The sequence below is a fragment of the Numenius arquata genome, chromosome 12, assembly GCF_964106895.1.
Source record: "Numenius arquata chromosome 12, bNumArq3.hap1.1, whole genome shotgun sequence".
Lineage (NCBI taxonomy): Eukaryota > Metazoa > Chordata > Aves > Charadriiformes > Scolopacidae > Numenius > Numenius arquata.
In genome coordinates this window covers 875,521-893,719 of record NC_133587.1, presented here as the reverse complement: position 1 = coordinate 893,719, position 18,199 = coordinate 875,521, and positions in this window count along the sequence as shown.

Sequence of the window (18,199 nt, the reverse complement as noted above, 5' to 3'; positions counted from 1 at the left end):
AGAAATAATGCAGTTCTAACTTTCTGGAACCATATTCCCATTACATATTTCTACCGTTATTTCTAATTTAAGAATTTATAATAAGAAATGTTAAGATAGAGCACAGAACAATGAAGGTCAGAAGGGACCTTGGGAGGTCTCCAGCGCAACCCCCCCCGAGTTCAGCCCAGTCCCCGTGGGCAACCGGGCCAGAGCCGGGAGGTGAAACCCGGCTGCGGATCCGCTGCGTACCCAGTTCAGTGAGCTAAGGCTAAACACAGCAACAAGTGATGCAAAGTGAAAACACGTGAACAAAATGAAACTGATGTTCTGTGTTACACGTGAGATTTACAGAAACACATGCAAAGCAGAAAAGATGGTAGCAGAGCAAAATAGTGGGGTAAATTAAAGCCATCTTTTGTGGAGCCCAAATGAATTTTGTCTAATTTAAGGCGATATTACGGTATACTGCTTTCAATCCCAGATGAAAACATTTTGTAGACACGGTTTTTGGAAAAAGTGAGTCTATTCTTATGAAATCTGTCCAGATACAGTCTGGGTGGGTGGAGGTCCAGACTACTTATTTTAAAAAAAATTTGTCTTGTCTTTTTTCTTTCTTAGAAACAGTCTAGGAAACTGTCCAGATAAGCTCATTGAAAAATATTTTTGGAAGATCTGATAAAGGCATCAGCATAACCTCTTGTAATTATAGTCTGGGTGAAAATTAGAAGGTGATCTGTGAATGTTTATTCAAATCCTTATTGAAGCTATACTCCCAACTCTGTATTCATTGGCTGTTATGAATCATGGGCTGTTCTTGTGCAAACAGTCATAAAAACCCCATTTGAAATAACATTATCAGTGGCTAAATGTGAAATCTGCAATTTGTTGCCTTACTGCATAATCTCCAGTGGTGTTTTTGTACCTTCCTTGGACTATTTTAATCCATAATCATTACTAGGAAACAGTAAAAAAACTTACTCAAAAATACTATTTGAAATTTGGACTGGTTCCGTATGACACAGACGCTACATTACCGTTATTCAAAGCAAAATCTCTGTTGCATGTAGTTACTGAGAATTTTGGAATAATTGACATAAAGGAGAAAGGGGAAACTCGATGCCATTGATTTTGAGTATCCGGCAGTTACTGCTGGAGCAGTTAATAAAGCTGGTAAACTGATAGAGAGTTGGATGGAGATCCAAGAGAAGTTCTGTTTCTTGACAACTGACAAGGATAGTGTCTCGCTCACATCACATGAAAAAATGGGAAAATAACTTCCTATGAAGGATCAAATGGATAAGAATCCTGGATAAGAATCCTGGAGTTCCAAAGTACCAAACTCTCTGTAATCTCCCTTGTTCTGTGAAGTTTCTGGGGCCCAACATGCAGTGTGATTCTGAGAATCATTTCAGTGCACTCTAATGTTCTACAAAGGAAATACCCAAATGATTACAGAACATTTAAAAGAAAGATTTCACTAATGCTAAACAATTAAACCAAATGGTGATGCGCAATCTCATCACTTTTCAGAGCTGTGCTAGTTCGCTGCTTTCCACAGCAAACAAGGGACACTTTCTTCTCAAGTGAAACTTCTGTGGCTTCTATACTGCTGGGGCGAATATTATCATACTTTTCATGCCTGTTGTTTATATGCAAAAAAAAAAAAGTCACTATATTTCTTTGTACATTGACAAAAATAGCTTATCTCAAACTAATTCTACCCAAAGACTAATTCTGGGCAGTCCTTGCCTAAAGCAGAAAACCCTCGTGTGGTGGTTATCCCCCAGGCGCCGTCCTGAGCACCTGCCTCATGTTCTGAACTCGTTTGTAACGTGTAGCATCGAACCACTCATCTAAAAACTTGATCCTAATTAGGTAAAGAAAAATTTCAAATAAACAAAACTAAAAGCAAGATTTGGCCTAATTCTCTAAATTTTCTAGTTTCTTAAGCTATCAAAACTGGTCATTAAAATTCCGTTTAAGTACAATTATTTTGTTCCTAGTTTGAATTATACCTTCAGGTCTGTGGAGCACTGAAAAGTTGAAAAGTGGAGTAGTGTCAGATGACAATCAGTGTAGCAGAAACTGTCTTATTCTGCATATAATATAAAATATATAATATATATAAAATATGAAGTATTTTAATAAGGGAGGGGTATAAAAAAACCTCATTTTAAATCCAGTGTGTTCCTCTTTTCTATATAATTTTTCCTTAATTTCAAATATATTCTATAAACTTTGCTTCATTTTATCAGAATTGTTACAGTAATCTTGGATTATACAACCAAAAGCTTTTTGTGTTCTGCACGGCACGTGTAAGTGCTGTGCCAGCTGCCCGGTCTGCCCCATTCCTGCACCCCCTGCACGGCTTCCGACACAGCGCTGGGGCAGCAGCGCAGGCTGGGAGCAGAGGCAGCGCTCGCTGCCCTGCCTGGTCTGCAGGCACCATCTGCAGACACCATGGAGTTGGTTTATTTTTGTAACCACACAGACGCAGCTTCTCAACATTCTGGACATACATAATATACTATATTATACTAGAAGTCTTTGCCTTTTTAAACAGCTTTTGGTGATCCCTACCTTAAATATAATACCAGAGAGCACAGGGAAGTGGAATCCTCATTAGTCTGTCAGTAATTTTGGTACGTACCTTTCATGGAGCCAGGCATTTCAGCAAGAGAAGTCTCATTTCTGTCAGTACTTGGTGCAAACAGAGAGAAACGAGGACAAAGACTTGAAACAGATTAGAAGTAGGAAGTTGTTTTTTCTTTTTTTTTTTACATTGGTGTCACGGTAACAACCTTCAGAAAACAGGAAGAGGTGAAACAGAAGAAGATGAAGTAGCATTTCAATCTCTTCATATCCTTTACCATTATTTGTGTAGGAACCTACAAATGGAATCATTTCTTTTCAGACTGTGGGGTTCTGTGCACTGCTGATTGTACCACCCAGGGAGATGCACAAGGCTGGAATCCTTTGTACCCCCAGAGGTAATTTGCTTGTACCTTTACAGTAAAGATCTCTCTTAAAATGTGTTGGAAAAGGAAAGAATGGTGGTGAGAAGACACTTGCTACACTTGAAATGCCAGACTCGCCCGGTGTGAGCATCCCCCACCGGCTGCTGGCCCCGTGCCCGGCGGCTGCGAGGGACCCACAACCGGGGGCAAAACAGTGAAAGAATGTCCAAAGTGTTTAGGTCATGCTCAACAACCCTCCCTAAAATCTGTGAAAAGCTGTAGGGAAAACAGGATAGGGGACAGTCAAGAGAAGTGAAAAGATAATTTTAAGAGTGTAGATTCCATTTGTGGGTTGACCTCACAGGGAGTCCTGGGACAGAGCAGCCATGGAGCCCCCAGGGCTTTCGGGGGACGCTGTCTAAAGCATGGATGGGAACGGCTGTGTCCTCCTCTGCTGTTAGAGTGAGTTACATCCCAAACTGCAACATGCAGTCCCTCTAATAGTACTAAGTCAGCATATCTGGCCTGTAAAAATTCCTTAGGAGCAGTGTCTTGTGGAAGATGTTGCATTTGATCTGGTTATAACTTCCGTGGTGAGCACCTGCCCAGTCCCGATGGCTGAGCCTGTATCTCATAACTTGGAGAGTGGTGGAACTGTAACGTGTGATTGTTTGTCCAGGACCCACTTCAGTGGAAGCTCTTTCTTTTAGTAGATGGATGATAGACTAATGCTGGAGGTGCCAATGGGTTTTCATTCCGCACAGCGTTACCGCTCTTGGAGAGCTTTGCTGTGGCTTGGGCTGCTTTCCGTTTGGTCCTGGACCCTGTGTTAGTAGGCTTCTAATTCTGGACTTGGAGAAATATTTCTGTCTTATTCTTCTTACCTTTCTTGCCTATCATTTAGTTATTCAGGGGACAGAAAACCTCTTAACAGGGCCTGGTATTGTTACTTAAAATCCTTCTAGTTTCTATTATAGCCTGAAATGCTCCCAGTAATTGGTAATGGCACTGCACACGCTTAAAATCAGTGAACCTAGAAAATGACATTGTGAACTGCTTTACATGACTCACGCTTCTCATCTGCAGGCTCAGTCTGGCCATATGGATACAACTACACGCAGAACTAGTTCCAGCTCATGTAAGTGAGATCTGGAGGATTACTGTGTGCTACAGTCAGCAAAGGAACGGTGAAAAAAAGATGCATAGTTCTATTTGAAATTAAGTGATTTTTGTTTTCTCTTTTTAACCAATCTATTTTTGGATGTCACTTCCTAAACTGAGAATAGAATAGAATAGAATAGAATAGAATAGAATAGAATAGAATAGAATAGAATAGAATAGAATAGAATAATTTCAGTTGGAAGGGACCTACATCACCATCTGGTCTCACTGCCTGACCAATTCAGGGCTGACCAAAAGTTAAAGCATGTTATTAAGGGCATTGTCCAAATGCCTCTGAAGCACTACCAGGCTCGGGACATTGACCACCTCTCCAGGATCTCTCTGCAAGACTATTTATATTCATTTACGTTCAAAACATTTTCCTGCTCAGAGAAACCCAATGAACTTCAGTTGGCTCAACATACAGCAAAGTATCTATTTTAACTCTGCAGAAAGGTGCACCTATGGCAGGTTCTACAGAGCAGGGAGTACGTGGTGCTGTACCGCTCTTCACTCTCAGCTCATGTCTTCATCAGGATTTGGGGAGATGACCCCACATACTGTGGTACATGGTTTTGGGCTCCGAGAGTCTGCAGAAAGTGCCCCTTCCCAGGTGTCTAAAAGCCTCTGTCCCTCAAAGATACCAACGGGGTTTAGTCAAAGGTGGGATGAAGGGAAAGTAGCAATAAGCATCCTTCTACGAATAAGAAAGGATCTTTGAAATCTATTATCAACTACATATTTTAAAGTACTTTACAAACTTAAATGAAAAGAAAGTATCTTATAGGATTGTTAATTATTATTTTTTCTTATGGGGACAATGATGGCGAGAGCAGCACACAATAGCCTACTGTCAGCAGAAGATACAGATACTGCAATTAGCATTTCCAGTTGCTGGGCCACACTGACAGCCAGCACGAGGGGCTGGTGTTTATGAGGAACTCCCTTGGTTGACTGGACAAAACTTCTACTTAAATACTAGTATAATAAAGTTATAGTGAACCACAGGGTCTGAAATATATTTTGTGCAGGGACTTTAAACACTACCTGTTTGATGGAAAGGTTTATGAGTGAACCCTAATTCTGGTGCTTTCTAGACCGTAATTCAGACTAGCAAAACGGAACTGATACGTTTCCTGATTAACCCAGAAGTTACCGTTAATCTTGTTTTCTACTATTTCTGCCTTGCTCGTTTCTCAGTTTGAGTTCGTACCTCGCAACGTCTCATACCAGAAGTACTGGCTTCACCCTTCCCGCGCTGGGAAGGGCTGTGGCTGCTCTCACAGCCTGCAGAGCACTTACAGCCTCAGCAACAGCTGAGCCCCAGCCCCCTGCAGAGTTAGGCTGAAAACGTGGGATTCCCTAATCTTCCGAAACCCTCATAATCTTTCAGTGATAACATTTCTTGCTCAGATTCTGACTTTGGGAAGTCCTGCTACTTGTTAAGAAGTCATTGTTCCTGAAGTTTTGCCCTGCTCCTTGTGTTACCAAAGTACAAAGCAACTAGAAAAAGCCCTGATCAAACTTTGAAATTCTTGTACCATTTCCTGAGGACAAGTATTTTTGACACTGTACTTCCATGATGGTGTAATATCAGTGAAATTGGTTTATTTTTTTATTTTTGTAAACGCTGTAGCAGAATACAGTATTAGAACCTTTGAAGTAGAATGAGATCTGTAGCACCAGTTGTGTTGATCATTATTAAGTATGCAGTTTTCTATCTTTTTGATTCTCCTTTTCTTGAATATCCGTAAATGAAAACATTCAAAAGGCTTAAATCAATAAGAACATTGTTAGCTAAAATTTATTTTAGTGTGTAAGTAAATATTGTATTGGCCCTTTTGAGCTCTTCATGCAATTTGTATCAGAGAATATTTCCTATTCCACTTCTTATGCTACTACTTTTCTCAGCTCCAGTCATAAGAAATGCTTTCTAGTTTATTATATGTCTTTATTTTAAATTTACACCACTTATTTCTAAAAAGAAACACATCTCACCCATCTGTTGGTTTTATAACACTGTTGGTGGTTTCACAATGAAAAATAATAGGCTTGTTAGTGCTTAAAAAAGTCTAAAAACCTTAAAGGATTTCCATTCTTTTGTCCCTTCATCAAATTCACTCCCGTGCATTTCCCTTGTTAGGAAAGAGTTAACAACCTCCAGCCAGCAGTCTGTAATCAACAGGTTGCTCTAACAGAGAAATAATAACCCTAATCCATCTTTTAAAGTTTAGGAGGTTGGACTAAATGATGAAAAAATACTGATTAAAGCCCTCCTAAAAACAGAAGTGGGGCCAGTACTAAAATGCTTTGTGTTTTAGGAAAAAATCTTTCTCATTGCTAACTGAAAGAACCATCACATGAAAAAAAAATATAACTTTAAAATTTCTGTCTTAATGATATCTCTGTCTATATAAAATGATAACAAAACACTTGCTAACCTTTAGGTGGCCAATTCACAGGCAGGTGGAGAGGTTCAGGTCTCCCTGGAATAGCGTTGAGACAAAAGCAGCATCCTGTTTCCTTTTTTCAGTGTCTTTCTCTTCTCTTTTTTTTAAGCATGTGAACATTGAGGGGTGGGTGGTGGGGTGTGTGCGCGGAGAGGAGGGGGCGAAGGCAGCCCACGCCTGGTGGGGGAAGAGTTTTAATGGCCGATGCTGGTAATATGGTTTGCTGCTACGGTGTCTGCACTACTGCAGCTCTGTGTGTGGGCGTAAAGAAATGACACGACTGGGTTTCAAACCATTACACTGAAGATTTGCAAACAGTTAAAAAAAAAAAAAAAAGACAGCCCCATCAGGCACAAATGAAAAATTATTACTTTTTTTCTTTTATCTTTTTCTAAGGTTTGTTTGTTGGTTTTTTGGGGTTTCTTTTTTTTCACTTAACAGATGTAATCCAGTCAAGTTTATTCCTCAGCCTCTAAATTTAAAAAGGGAAATTAAGTATTTAGGAAGGTTTTTGATCTTACATAGTGCAAACATTTTGTTATGATTTTTGCTGCTATTTTTTAATTAACCTACAAGAGCCCATATTCCAAAAGGCATCCAGGTTTCCACAGCAAAAGTCTTCAGAGGATGCTATATTTCTGCCTTTGAACGTGCTAAATAGGTACCCAGGTCGTGGTAGCACCGAGTAGCGAGGCAGCACAGCCACAGCAGGCACTGCCCACCCGGCCGGTGGGAGACCTTAGACCGTGGGTGTCCCCTCGAATATTCCCCAAATCACAGCCAGGAAAAGGGCCGTCCCAGCAGCCCGTTCCTGCGCAGCGATACCCGGCTTCCCCATCCGCAGCAGGCAGGAATCACACGGAATCTTTGCTGCAACAACAGGGTATAAAGGAGACCACCAGGAGTGAGACAAAGGGGCTGCTCTCTATAATATCATGGATTTAAGCTAAAATATAATTATTGGCACAAGAGCAGGTGAAGATAAATGGTTATGAATACACTGGTTTGGGAGGGACGGGTGGAAAGTTTTTGTCAGACAAGTGAGAACACTTCTCAAATGTATTTTTGACCCCAAAGAGTGAAACAGAGACAAAACAGTTTGTAGAAAGGAGCTTGAAAACTTTAAGGAGCCTTTATGACTTGGCTGCTCCGTGACAGTAAGGGACCAGCACTTGTTAATCGCGTATCTTCATGTAGACATTCAGCTGGAAAATCACGTAAAACCAGCACGGCTGGGCTTGGGGACTTCAGACTACTAATCCCAACCTTTAACAGAGAATCTGATAAAGGCAGTTAAACAATGAATCACGCTGCAATGCATGAAAAACAATCTTCAATTCTACATCTGTCTGGTAAATCTGTCAGAGATACTGCCGCTCATGCACTGAAGTACGGCCTGACGGTATTAAATGGGGCTGGCTACTGGCCACAGTAGAAGCTTAAGTTCTTCTTTCGTGTATAAACTAACAGCTGAGCTCAGCTCCATGAGAATTTTGCCAGAGAACTGTCTGTGGCCTCAGGTGAGACAGAAAAGTGCACGTTTGGAGAAAAAAGAAATACGGCTGCCAGCAGGGGTACGTTCATGCAGACTGCGTGCCATTGTACGACGTGACGTAGATTGCAAACTGAAATGGCTTAAATCAATTCAGTAAAACTGGTAATTTCCCTAGCATTGTAATTGTTTTGTGCGTATCGAAGTTAAAAGACAGATTTTTACCTTTTTATTACTTTGTCTTTCTCTAAAAGGTAGATTAATCTTTGTGTACTGTCTGCTCAATGAGGGCACCTTTTGCCCTGTTAAACCCTGTGCGTTATTAACAAGTACTATTATTTGAATCTTTTACTATAATTTGTATTTTTAAAAAAATACTAATTACAGTTTTCTTGACCCGGTTTGAAAAGTGTAGTAACAAACCACATGGGCTGAAGGAGTAAGTCTGAGAGGTCTGTGTTGCTCATTTTCGTCTCTGTAGGTCACAGGCAGCTCGTGCAGTGACTGCAGCAGTCGCATTGCCAAGCCCCTGCAGCATCCCTCATCTCTGCCATGGTATTGGCCACTTTGCTGCAGATAAGTAACAGCTGGAATGTCTAAATGCACCTAATCCGAGCAGGAGGAGGAGGATTCATCTCTTCCCGTGAAGAATCATTACATAGTATTGCTATCTGTTATCACAAATAGCAATATTTCTTTCATAGAGGTGAACTCTTGAGTTTGAAAGTACAGAAGTCATGGTTACCTCCACAACTTTTCTTTGGCCAAAGGCACATTTCCACCATAGCACTTAACATGACGTTTTCCCCCAAAGATCACAGCTCTGTAAATTGACAAAATCTTTTAAAGCACGTATTAAAAATCTGGAAAAAATTGAATACTAAAAAAAATATTCAAAGCGGGAGGAATGAAGGCATTCTAGTAAATTGGGCAGCCAACTATTACCCTCACGTCAACACTGCACAGTAACTACTGAGACTCATGTGGCACTTCAGTGTATTTTGTTGAGACAGGAGGAAGTGCCACCCTGAAGAGGAGTGTAACCATCACATACTGATCAGGCCATACCAGAAAAAAAAGTCCAAGAGAAAACAAAAATGTGCTTGAACAGTAAAAGGGAGAGACACAGCTTCATTAGGAGCAAACATGGGTGTGCTTGCCAAAGAAAAGCCAGTACAAGGGAAAAAAATAAAATACAAGGCGAAAGTAATAGATCCCGCAGGGAAAAGACCCCAGGGCTGCTGAGAAAATGCTCAGGCAATCACAAAAATGAGAAGGTTCAGCTGGTTGTGCGTGCAACGCTAGTGTTTCACTGAGAACTGAATCTCTTCTGTAAAGTGCTTGGGTTATTTTCACACCCCAACAGCAGGGTCTACATGGAGACACTCACCTGAAGGGAAAATAAAAAGCTAGTCTCAAACCAGCTTCCATTAAAATCCCACAGACCTTTTTTTCCAAATTTAGATTTAATGTGTTTTAGGTAAGGTTTTAAATGCTGAATCATCTTACAGGGTTGATTTGGGGTTTACTTGGTTTGGTTTTTAGTATTGATTCAGCATTAGCAGGTCTGGTGAAGGACTGTTGTATGGATTAATTCACAAGGATAGTTACAACCCAAGAAAACCCCCAGACACCCAAGAGAACAGGCAGACATGTGAGTCCGGCTTTGCTTCTGGAGCACCAGGGGACAGGGTGGTGACGAAGAGAGCCCCAGTTACCCCTCCTCGCTCAAGTCATCCTTGTGCTGACAGTTCAGAGGTTAGAAAGTGGAGGATGTTGTGATGCCTCTTCTACAAAATAGATGTTTTGCAGGAGGAATATGAAGGGTCTTTACAGTTCTTTTAGGTTGCGGGAGTAATAAGCTATAGCATTTTCCGGCATATCACGTCATAAATATGAGTAATTACAATTATGATGCACTTAAAATGGATGTAGCTTTCAGAGGAACAGTTGCTTCAACTCCAGAAGCCAGCAAGGTTAGCTGGGTTTCACACAGGCACAAGCTGCAGTACAGACATACTCCTTCTGCCATCTGTTTCTTATTTGTCATAGAAAAACATAACTTCAGAACTTCTGATAGTCTTCAGAAATGCTCTAAAAGCCACCAGCTACACTAATGTAAATGTATTTTACAGAAAATGAGACTAGAATTTGACAGGGTCGTTGATCATTTGAACCACCTTTCAGATCCGTGTCAGAACCAGCAGAAGGAAGCACCGATGACTGAACCGTGGGCGCAGAGCATTCCCGTCACCGCGGCACTGGAGCAGCCCCCATCACGCAGGTAAAACCCTGTCCCAGCCCTTCAGCCAACCCAGCTATATTTTTTTTTCATTTTCTCCAGAATCTTTTATGTAGTTGTGGTTTTTCTCAACATGTTGTCAAGGAAACCCTACATTCTTGTAGCTCAGTATCCAGCTCTTTATTGCTACAGACACAAACAATTTAGGATTTTGAATGCATTGATACGCTTCCCTTCCCACTACGAAGGGATGCTCTCAGTACCATGGGCTGGGTAGAGTTGAACAAAGACCTTGTTTTGAAGATGCAGTTCTTCCAAATGCCTATGGGAAATTTGCCAATTAACTCTTCTATTTATTAATTTCATTACATTATTTTACATATCAATATTCAGTATCATATCAATACATATCAATTGTGCCGTACACTGTCCACTGGAAGACAGCCCTGTAATCTTACTGGTGTCTTATTCACCTCTATCCCACATCCTCTCATCTTACTGTCCTTCAACAATGTCGAGTTCCTTGGACAAAAATATTTCCGGCTTGTGTGAGAGCAGCTAGTTAAACTTGGAGTGGTAATAATTCAGTTAAAGTTGTACACTCCTTGTATCCCTTTCTGTGTCATAATCTTACCTAACATTTACACAGCTTTTCACTGGGAAAAGAGGTACTATATGTATGGATAGTATGTGTGTGTGTGTGTATACAGAGCATTTCTGTTGCACTCCAGGGAACAACTGCTCTTGGACAGCTGGGTGTGTGACAGCAGCGTCCCCTCTGCCCATGGCCACCTCTCTGTGGAGGACACTCAGTGGAACATACAGGATGTCTCATGCCACGGGGTAGCTGCAACAGAGATGGTCGTGTGGAGAGAGTTCCTGCCGCTTCGTGGCAGTGACGTGTATCATCGCACTGGACGTGAGTTTCAGTGGTGTGTCAGGGTAAAAGGCGTTTCTGTCCTTCTCCCCTCTGGGTTTCATGGAGCTGTGCTTTTATCTGTCGTCAAGGAAACACCAGGGTTTTTTCCCCCTTGCTCATTAATGTCTGCATTTTTGTTTCCATAGCTACAAAGGAACCTTAGTGTTTTAAAATAGCAGTAATTGGATTACCATGACTTTTTGTAATTTATTGACACCATTAACGGTTCTGATTTTCAAAACCAGACACCAAAACTGCATCAGCAGTTTTTCAGCTATTAACATTCGTTATCTCCTTGTCCTGAAATCCCCAGTACAGGGTAAGAAGTGTCATCAGCCTCCAGACCCTGGCTGCACCCAGGCTCAGACTGCACGTGGAATCTCACCTAAGTCACCGAGTCCTCAGCAAGAACAGGCAATCTACTGTATTTAAACGTGGGTTTCTGCCCATGCTAATAAGTTACATGCGGAACTGTGGAGATTTAGCCTGTTTGTTCTTCTGTTACAAGTTGCTAAAAATTCCTTAAATAACCACACTGAAATGTGACTGTTAACTTTTAACTGGCAGTTTCCCTCACCATGTCTGTACTGAATTTGGCACAGGCTGAATTTTCAAACACCTGCCCCAAAATGCCTTCACCTTGGCACAAAATATGAGCTGAAATTACTGAAAATAGTCTGGTTTTTAGTTGTATTAGTTTTAATTTCTGATGGACACCTGCAAGGGTTCTATTGTGAGTTTGCTAGGTATTAACCCCACCTTCTAACACATCACTAATCCTTTGTGAATTTGACCCCAGAAGAATAATCTGGAAGGGTTTTTCCAGCCAAATAGCTGGCATGCTGGATACAGGGACGTGGGAAAGCAGAAAGAATTGAGAGCAGGAGCGTTGCTGAGAACTGGTATCACTTAGCAGGGAAATAACTCGCTTCTGAAGACAAAACCTGAAACTCCCAGACAGGCTGATGTGCGTGTCTGTCTGTGTCTGTGCATGCTCCTGCCACACCAAAATTGTTACCGTGCTGCCTCCAACACTTCTGATTTATTTGTTACAGGTTACTTGCCTATTTGAAGTGGCTGCAAAGCACCATAAATGCATATTCTGTACCCATGCTCTTCCTTTCTGGTCTCTCTGGCCAAGCAGCAGCTGAATTCACCCCAGGGACTTCCTTCCCCTGGTGTCACCACCTGGAGCTTCTGCACTCTCTGCTGAGCCCCACTCCCACGGTCTAACTTGATTACAGTTAACCAACAGTTTAAGAAGTTGTACGAGGAGGACAGGCAGAATGACTAGATACCACCTATTGCTTCAGAAAAACAAGCCAAAGAGAGTCACCAGCATAACCAGTTTACCAGTGTGGGGATAAGAATAAGGTGACAACAAGTGGCTGGACACAGATAAGTATAAACAAGGAACCCCTTTAGTCTAAAACATGAGTTCCTACTTTTCATGCTGGATTTCTGTGCATCCTTGAGGCTCAGGCATTCCATTACCATAGAAACGGGTTCCTGTGCCATTGTGGACCTTACTGTAGATGGGTGCTGTTATGGAAACAGTCGTCTTAACAGCTGGCCGCACGCTATGTGTTTCAGTTACTGTGTTTGTAGAGAGCCATTACTAAGCTACCCTTTCAGGATTCATTTTAATAAAAACTAAGTTTCTTAAGTATTTAGCAATTTAATAAACACCTCAGGGCTGCTCAAAATTAAAAATACAGCATTAGAACAATATGTATATTAAAATTAGTGTCCTGTCAATAATTACCTACCTTTCCAAATCTCTAGCATCTGCAGAGGTTTGGGGAAAAAGCTGATCTGTCCACCCCAAAATTCATCAGTAAAACTGCTTTAGGAAAGGAAATTTGTAAGCCATGTGTTCTGTGCGAGGGCTCCTCTGCACACACATCCTGTGTGCATGTGTGCATGGAAAGGAAAGAAAAAAATCAGAAAGTTCAATGAGAAAATGTGGCTTAGTTGGCTGAACTGGGAGCTGTGAATTCTAAATTCTAATGCCAGATGAACCATTATTTTGTCTTGGAAAAGCCATCGAAGACAGATCTTGAAAAAGAGAAATGTGAGGAGGAAGCTCAGCTCCCACTAACTCTTTCCTGGGAGCTGAGTCCGGAGCTGATTCTAGAGCCTTGAAAGAATCTCTGCGACATTTCCATATTTGTAACACCTGAGATACTACTGCTTGCTTACTCACTACAGTTCTGGGGGCATCAGTACTTCTTAATTTTCTTGAATAAAGCCATTGAAGAATCTGTGACACAATTAGAAGTTTTTATTTGAGTTAGTGGTCATTCATCATTTAACTTGTCAGATGTAAATCTTTTCCTGGCTAATTATATTCATTATGCTACTTTATCTTTTATCTCTTTATCTTTTTTTTATTAATCAAAATCATCTGTACCAAGAAGGTTATATCCTACCTCTTTATTCCTACACAAAATACTACTTATTACGGCATGTAATGGGAATGTTTCCTAACACTGAAAATCTGAAAAGATACCAACTACAGATAGCATTGTGAAATGTATAAAGGAGCATCCAAACATAATGAATTCATTGTTTGGGTTTTTTTCTTTCAAGATATTTACAGCCTCTCTTATATTAGTAAATAAATGTACCAAAACCTGGAAAATATTTAAGTAGGTTTAAATCAAGTGTAAAGGAACATCAGTTGTTTCCAGGACAAGCAATTGCTGGGCACTTTCACATTTTTCCCTTGGAAAATAAATATGGCAAAATAAAGTACTGAAACAATGTATCTTTTTCTTAACACTTTCTTTAACTGTTCAGATTCTGCAAGCTTTGCTGTTGGGGATATTTGTCATCATTTAGTTTGTTCTTAGATTCAGAACTGCCAAAGAGAAGAGTTTGTTTTCCAGAGTGTTAGTCGTGAAAGATCCTGTTCCCGCGGTGCTGTTGTTGCCCCTTGGCCTAGTACGTGTTCTCTGTGAGCGGCCAGAGCTCTCGGTGCTGAAAAGACAGAATAAACTGACGCACTCAAGGTAATGAGTAAAGCTGACAGGCACGATCCCATTTCCTTCTGCTTCCCAAAATTGTGAGTGTTTCAGTGAGGCCCCTGATGAGAGGCAGAGCGTGCATGTCTCGATGAAAAAGCAAAGCTGCTGTAGCTCCTGTGCTCTTCATCTTACCTTTTTATAGACCTTGATTTCTAATAATTACTGATTTGCAGCATTTTATGTATTTCAGAGAGCTGCTGTGTGCTCAGAATCCGTCACCAGTAGAAAATGTATACAAAAACTCTTATTTCTGAGCATGGAAACCATACATTGACACAAAGAAAGTCAAACTCCAGTTTTACCATCTTAGTAGGCATGAACCTGCTGTAAACACAGTGCGATTCCTGTTGATTTCGTGCAGTGGAACTGGTATAAATATCAGTTACTTGTGCAGCAACTTGAAGTAGTTCTTAAATGACTCAAGTTTAGAGAGAAAAATAAATTGAGGCAGCCAGTAAGAAAGTGCTCTAATGTAGACTATGCAAGAACTAGATAGGAAAAATTACACTTAAAATGGTTGTTTTCTGAGAATACTAGTCATTGTTAAAGATACTTTTTACAAATATTTATTCCTTTTTAAAATATATTTCAGTTCAGTTTGTGGCTGTTGACGTTTTGGACTCTATACGCATATAAGAGAGAATGTATATATGTATCCTGAAGAGACGGATGGCATTAATCCAGGTTGGCTTAATCACACTATGGTAAGGCTGGTGCTTTCTCAGTGCTTTGAATTTAACATTTTTTCCATTTATACATGTTGTTTATTCCGTTAATTATTGCTTTTGCTGAAACACTAAGTTGCAGACAGCTTCATCACCACATCAAGTGTAGGTGGTATGGTGATGAAAAAGCTTCTGTCTCCCAAAGTGCTCTCTTACTAATCATCGCTAACAAAGCCACCCAAATTAATAACTAATGGGGATGGGGGAAGGCCTAGAAGAGTCTGCGTTTCCCTGCCTGAATTCCGTATGTGAGACCTCTCACGTGCACTCAGCGCTTTCCATCCATGCACAGAGGAAGATGTGACAGTTTGGAACAAACCCGCCTGTGATTTTGCCCAGGAGGAGAAGGGCAATTTTTGACTTTCCAGCTGTTCCTCAGTGGGTTGTGAGCTCCATCCAAACACGAGAACATCTTCTCAGCTTGGAGTTGGGAAGTCCTGCTGTCGAGCCCAGCGGAGCAGGTTGGGACTGAGCCTTGAGTTGCTGCTACTATTAGAGCTCCAAGGACCTAATCCCAGAGCTGACGTTTTGAGCCCAGAGCTGGGAGTGGCTCCTCACCTCCCGAAGAGGTGGCGGGTACAATCCCAGTGCTAAGGACAGCGTAAATGCGCTTGAATCCGGGGTCTACCTGTTCTCTGGCCCACAAAACTGAACAGAAACGATTTAATGGCTTGCCTTGACCATAGCTCTGTGTCAGCCTCCGACAGGTGCAAGCTAGGGGGATCTGAGGACTGTTTGGTTTATAATTGATCTGATAATTGTCTCTGTGCTGTTGCGGGTGTCAGCACTGATGACCAAGTAGCCATTTCCATGCAGTAGTTTGTCTATGAAGAATTCTCAACTTTTATTTCCAGGTTGTGGTTTCTTTAACCCATGTCAGAAGACAGCTGATCGAGTACCAGATTTCTGAAAGAAAGAGCATTATATAGATTTTGGATCCAGGAGCACGATTTGAAGACCATGAGTGAATATAAATCTCTGTGATTTAACACGTAATATGTCATGACCACAACCTGTCAGGGCTGGTTCCTCAAGGTTTTACGATAGAAAGTTGCACTCAACAAATGTTTGACAGTGTGGTGTGTTTTTGTAAGAGGTGATGTCATCTTTAGAATTAACCAAGGATCAGATGTAGGGGAGACCTACATGAGTATTTCCAAACAACACAAGATTATCAGCAATTTCAAAGTACTTTAAAATATGTGGTTTTGTCTTTAATTGTGCTGTTACTGTGCTTGCTCATGAGTTGTGGGTGATAACATGTGATTATCATCTGCCTACTTGATCACATGCACATTTGTGATGCTTGCAAGAAAAAACATGATCTGGCTGGTAGCTGTCACATCACGCAGGGTTGAGGAGACTTGTTTCCCAGACAACAGAATGGTCCTGTTGCATCCCTGAGCCCTGTCCGTTGTGCATCTGCCCTTCAGTCCAACGCCCGCCGCGGCTGCTGCCCCCACTGGGACATGGGAAGGTGGAGCTGTTTGTGGAGCCATAAACAAGCTCCCTGAACCGTGGGAGCCAAGGAAATTGTACAAGAAATGAAAAAAAAAAGAGTCAAAATTAATGGTTCTAATGAGTCACACGGCACATACCTTGTTACAAATTTTGAGTCAGTGTTTAAATTGAAACCGAGTCATTCGCTGGCCAAAAGCCGTCTAAGGGCCACGTGCTACCTGTTTGGGACCCCACTGCAAAACGTGACACGGCGTGTCCTGTCACCGCAGCCTCTGAGCGCGTAGAACAGAGCCCCACGGAGGGCGGGTGGGAGACCTGACCTCGGGAGCAGCCCGTTGGCTGCTGCTGGGGTGGGGAGGTGACCACCTGGGTCTCATCCTACGTTTATTGTTTACATTCCGTATGTTGGCAGCTGGCAAGGAAAATAATAAGTTGCATTCAAATGAGAGGAAGGGTGTTGGCGCCCTGTTAGCGCAGTGTGGACGGGGTGTTTCACAACGGCAGTCCACGCAGCGCAGGCTTGATAAGGAGGGTATTTGGCCAGTTTTGCACATGAGGCAACAGCGCTCTGAGGTTGTGCAGCTTTAAGCCTCTTGGGACATTTTATGGCAGAAGAATAAAATAAAAGGAATCTGAAGATCAAATATTTGTTCCAGGGCTAGTGCCAGATCATTCTATTAAATGCACATTTTTAAGGTACCCCAGCTTAAACTAAATGTTCTGAAGCAAATGTAATGACGGGGGTTGAATTTTTTTTCTTTTTTTGGGGAGGGGGGGGGCACAGGGGGAGGATGTTGGTGGGGTTTGGGGTTTTGTTTCAAGGTGTGGGGGTTATTTGGGGAAGGGAGAGACACTAAATGCTAAAAACTCAATCTCTCCTTGGTGCTCTTAGGCTCAGTCAGCTACAAAGGAGTGTGCTTTGGCAGTGGTGGGGCTGTATCGCTCAGCTGTTGGTTCCCCGTCAGATGGACACAGGTTTCTGATCACAAATTTTTCATGTTTAACTTGTGAAGAATGTCTTCAGTGGGAGTGGAACGGGAAAGGAATTTGCTTACTGAGCCCATGACACTCGCACAGAATGTCCTGAGAATTTCAAAGGGGTCTCTCTGGGGTGGATCGTTCTCTGCGGTGGGGTGGGGTGGGGGATTGGGGTAGGATCTGATGGATGATTTATCATCTTCTATACATCTCTTCCACGTGTAGTTTCTGGCTGCAGCTCTGCCTTTCAGTGCTTTTCCGAGAAGAGTCAATTCCACGGCAAGAGGAAGAGGCCATTCTCTCTTCAACCAAAGACTGCTTTAAAATGGTTTGAAATAAGTGTTGCCTTCTGTGAAGAGCTTACGAAATTGTATTCTGTAAATGCTGTCCCGGGCATACCTCACTGCTCCCATGCCGTATCTGACGTTGAATGCACATGTCCACAGCAGTGTGCTATAGCAGAAGCTGGCACTCTGGATTTTTCTGAGGTTTTTCTGTCTTGAAATCGGAGCCTGCCTTTACCTGAGGCATCGTACGTGTGTTATTGAAGTCAGGTCACCGAGAGCTGTGTTGTGTGTGCTGTGGTGACATTGCATACGTGGTGACAAGCATCTTCAAGGGAAAGAAAAGCTGCTTCATCCTAGGTGTGGAGTTCTGGAAACTGAAGTCTAGAAGACTGTTCATGAGTATGTGGGGCGTCACCTACAGAGGTGGAATACGTAGACAAGGCCTGAAATCCAACAGGTTACTGCGCTGCTGATGAGTGGTGGTTATTTTGGCTTGAGACACTCCTTTGGTGCAGG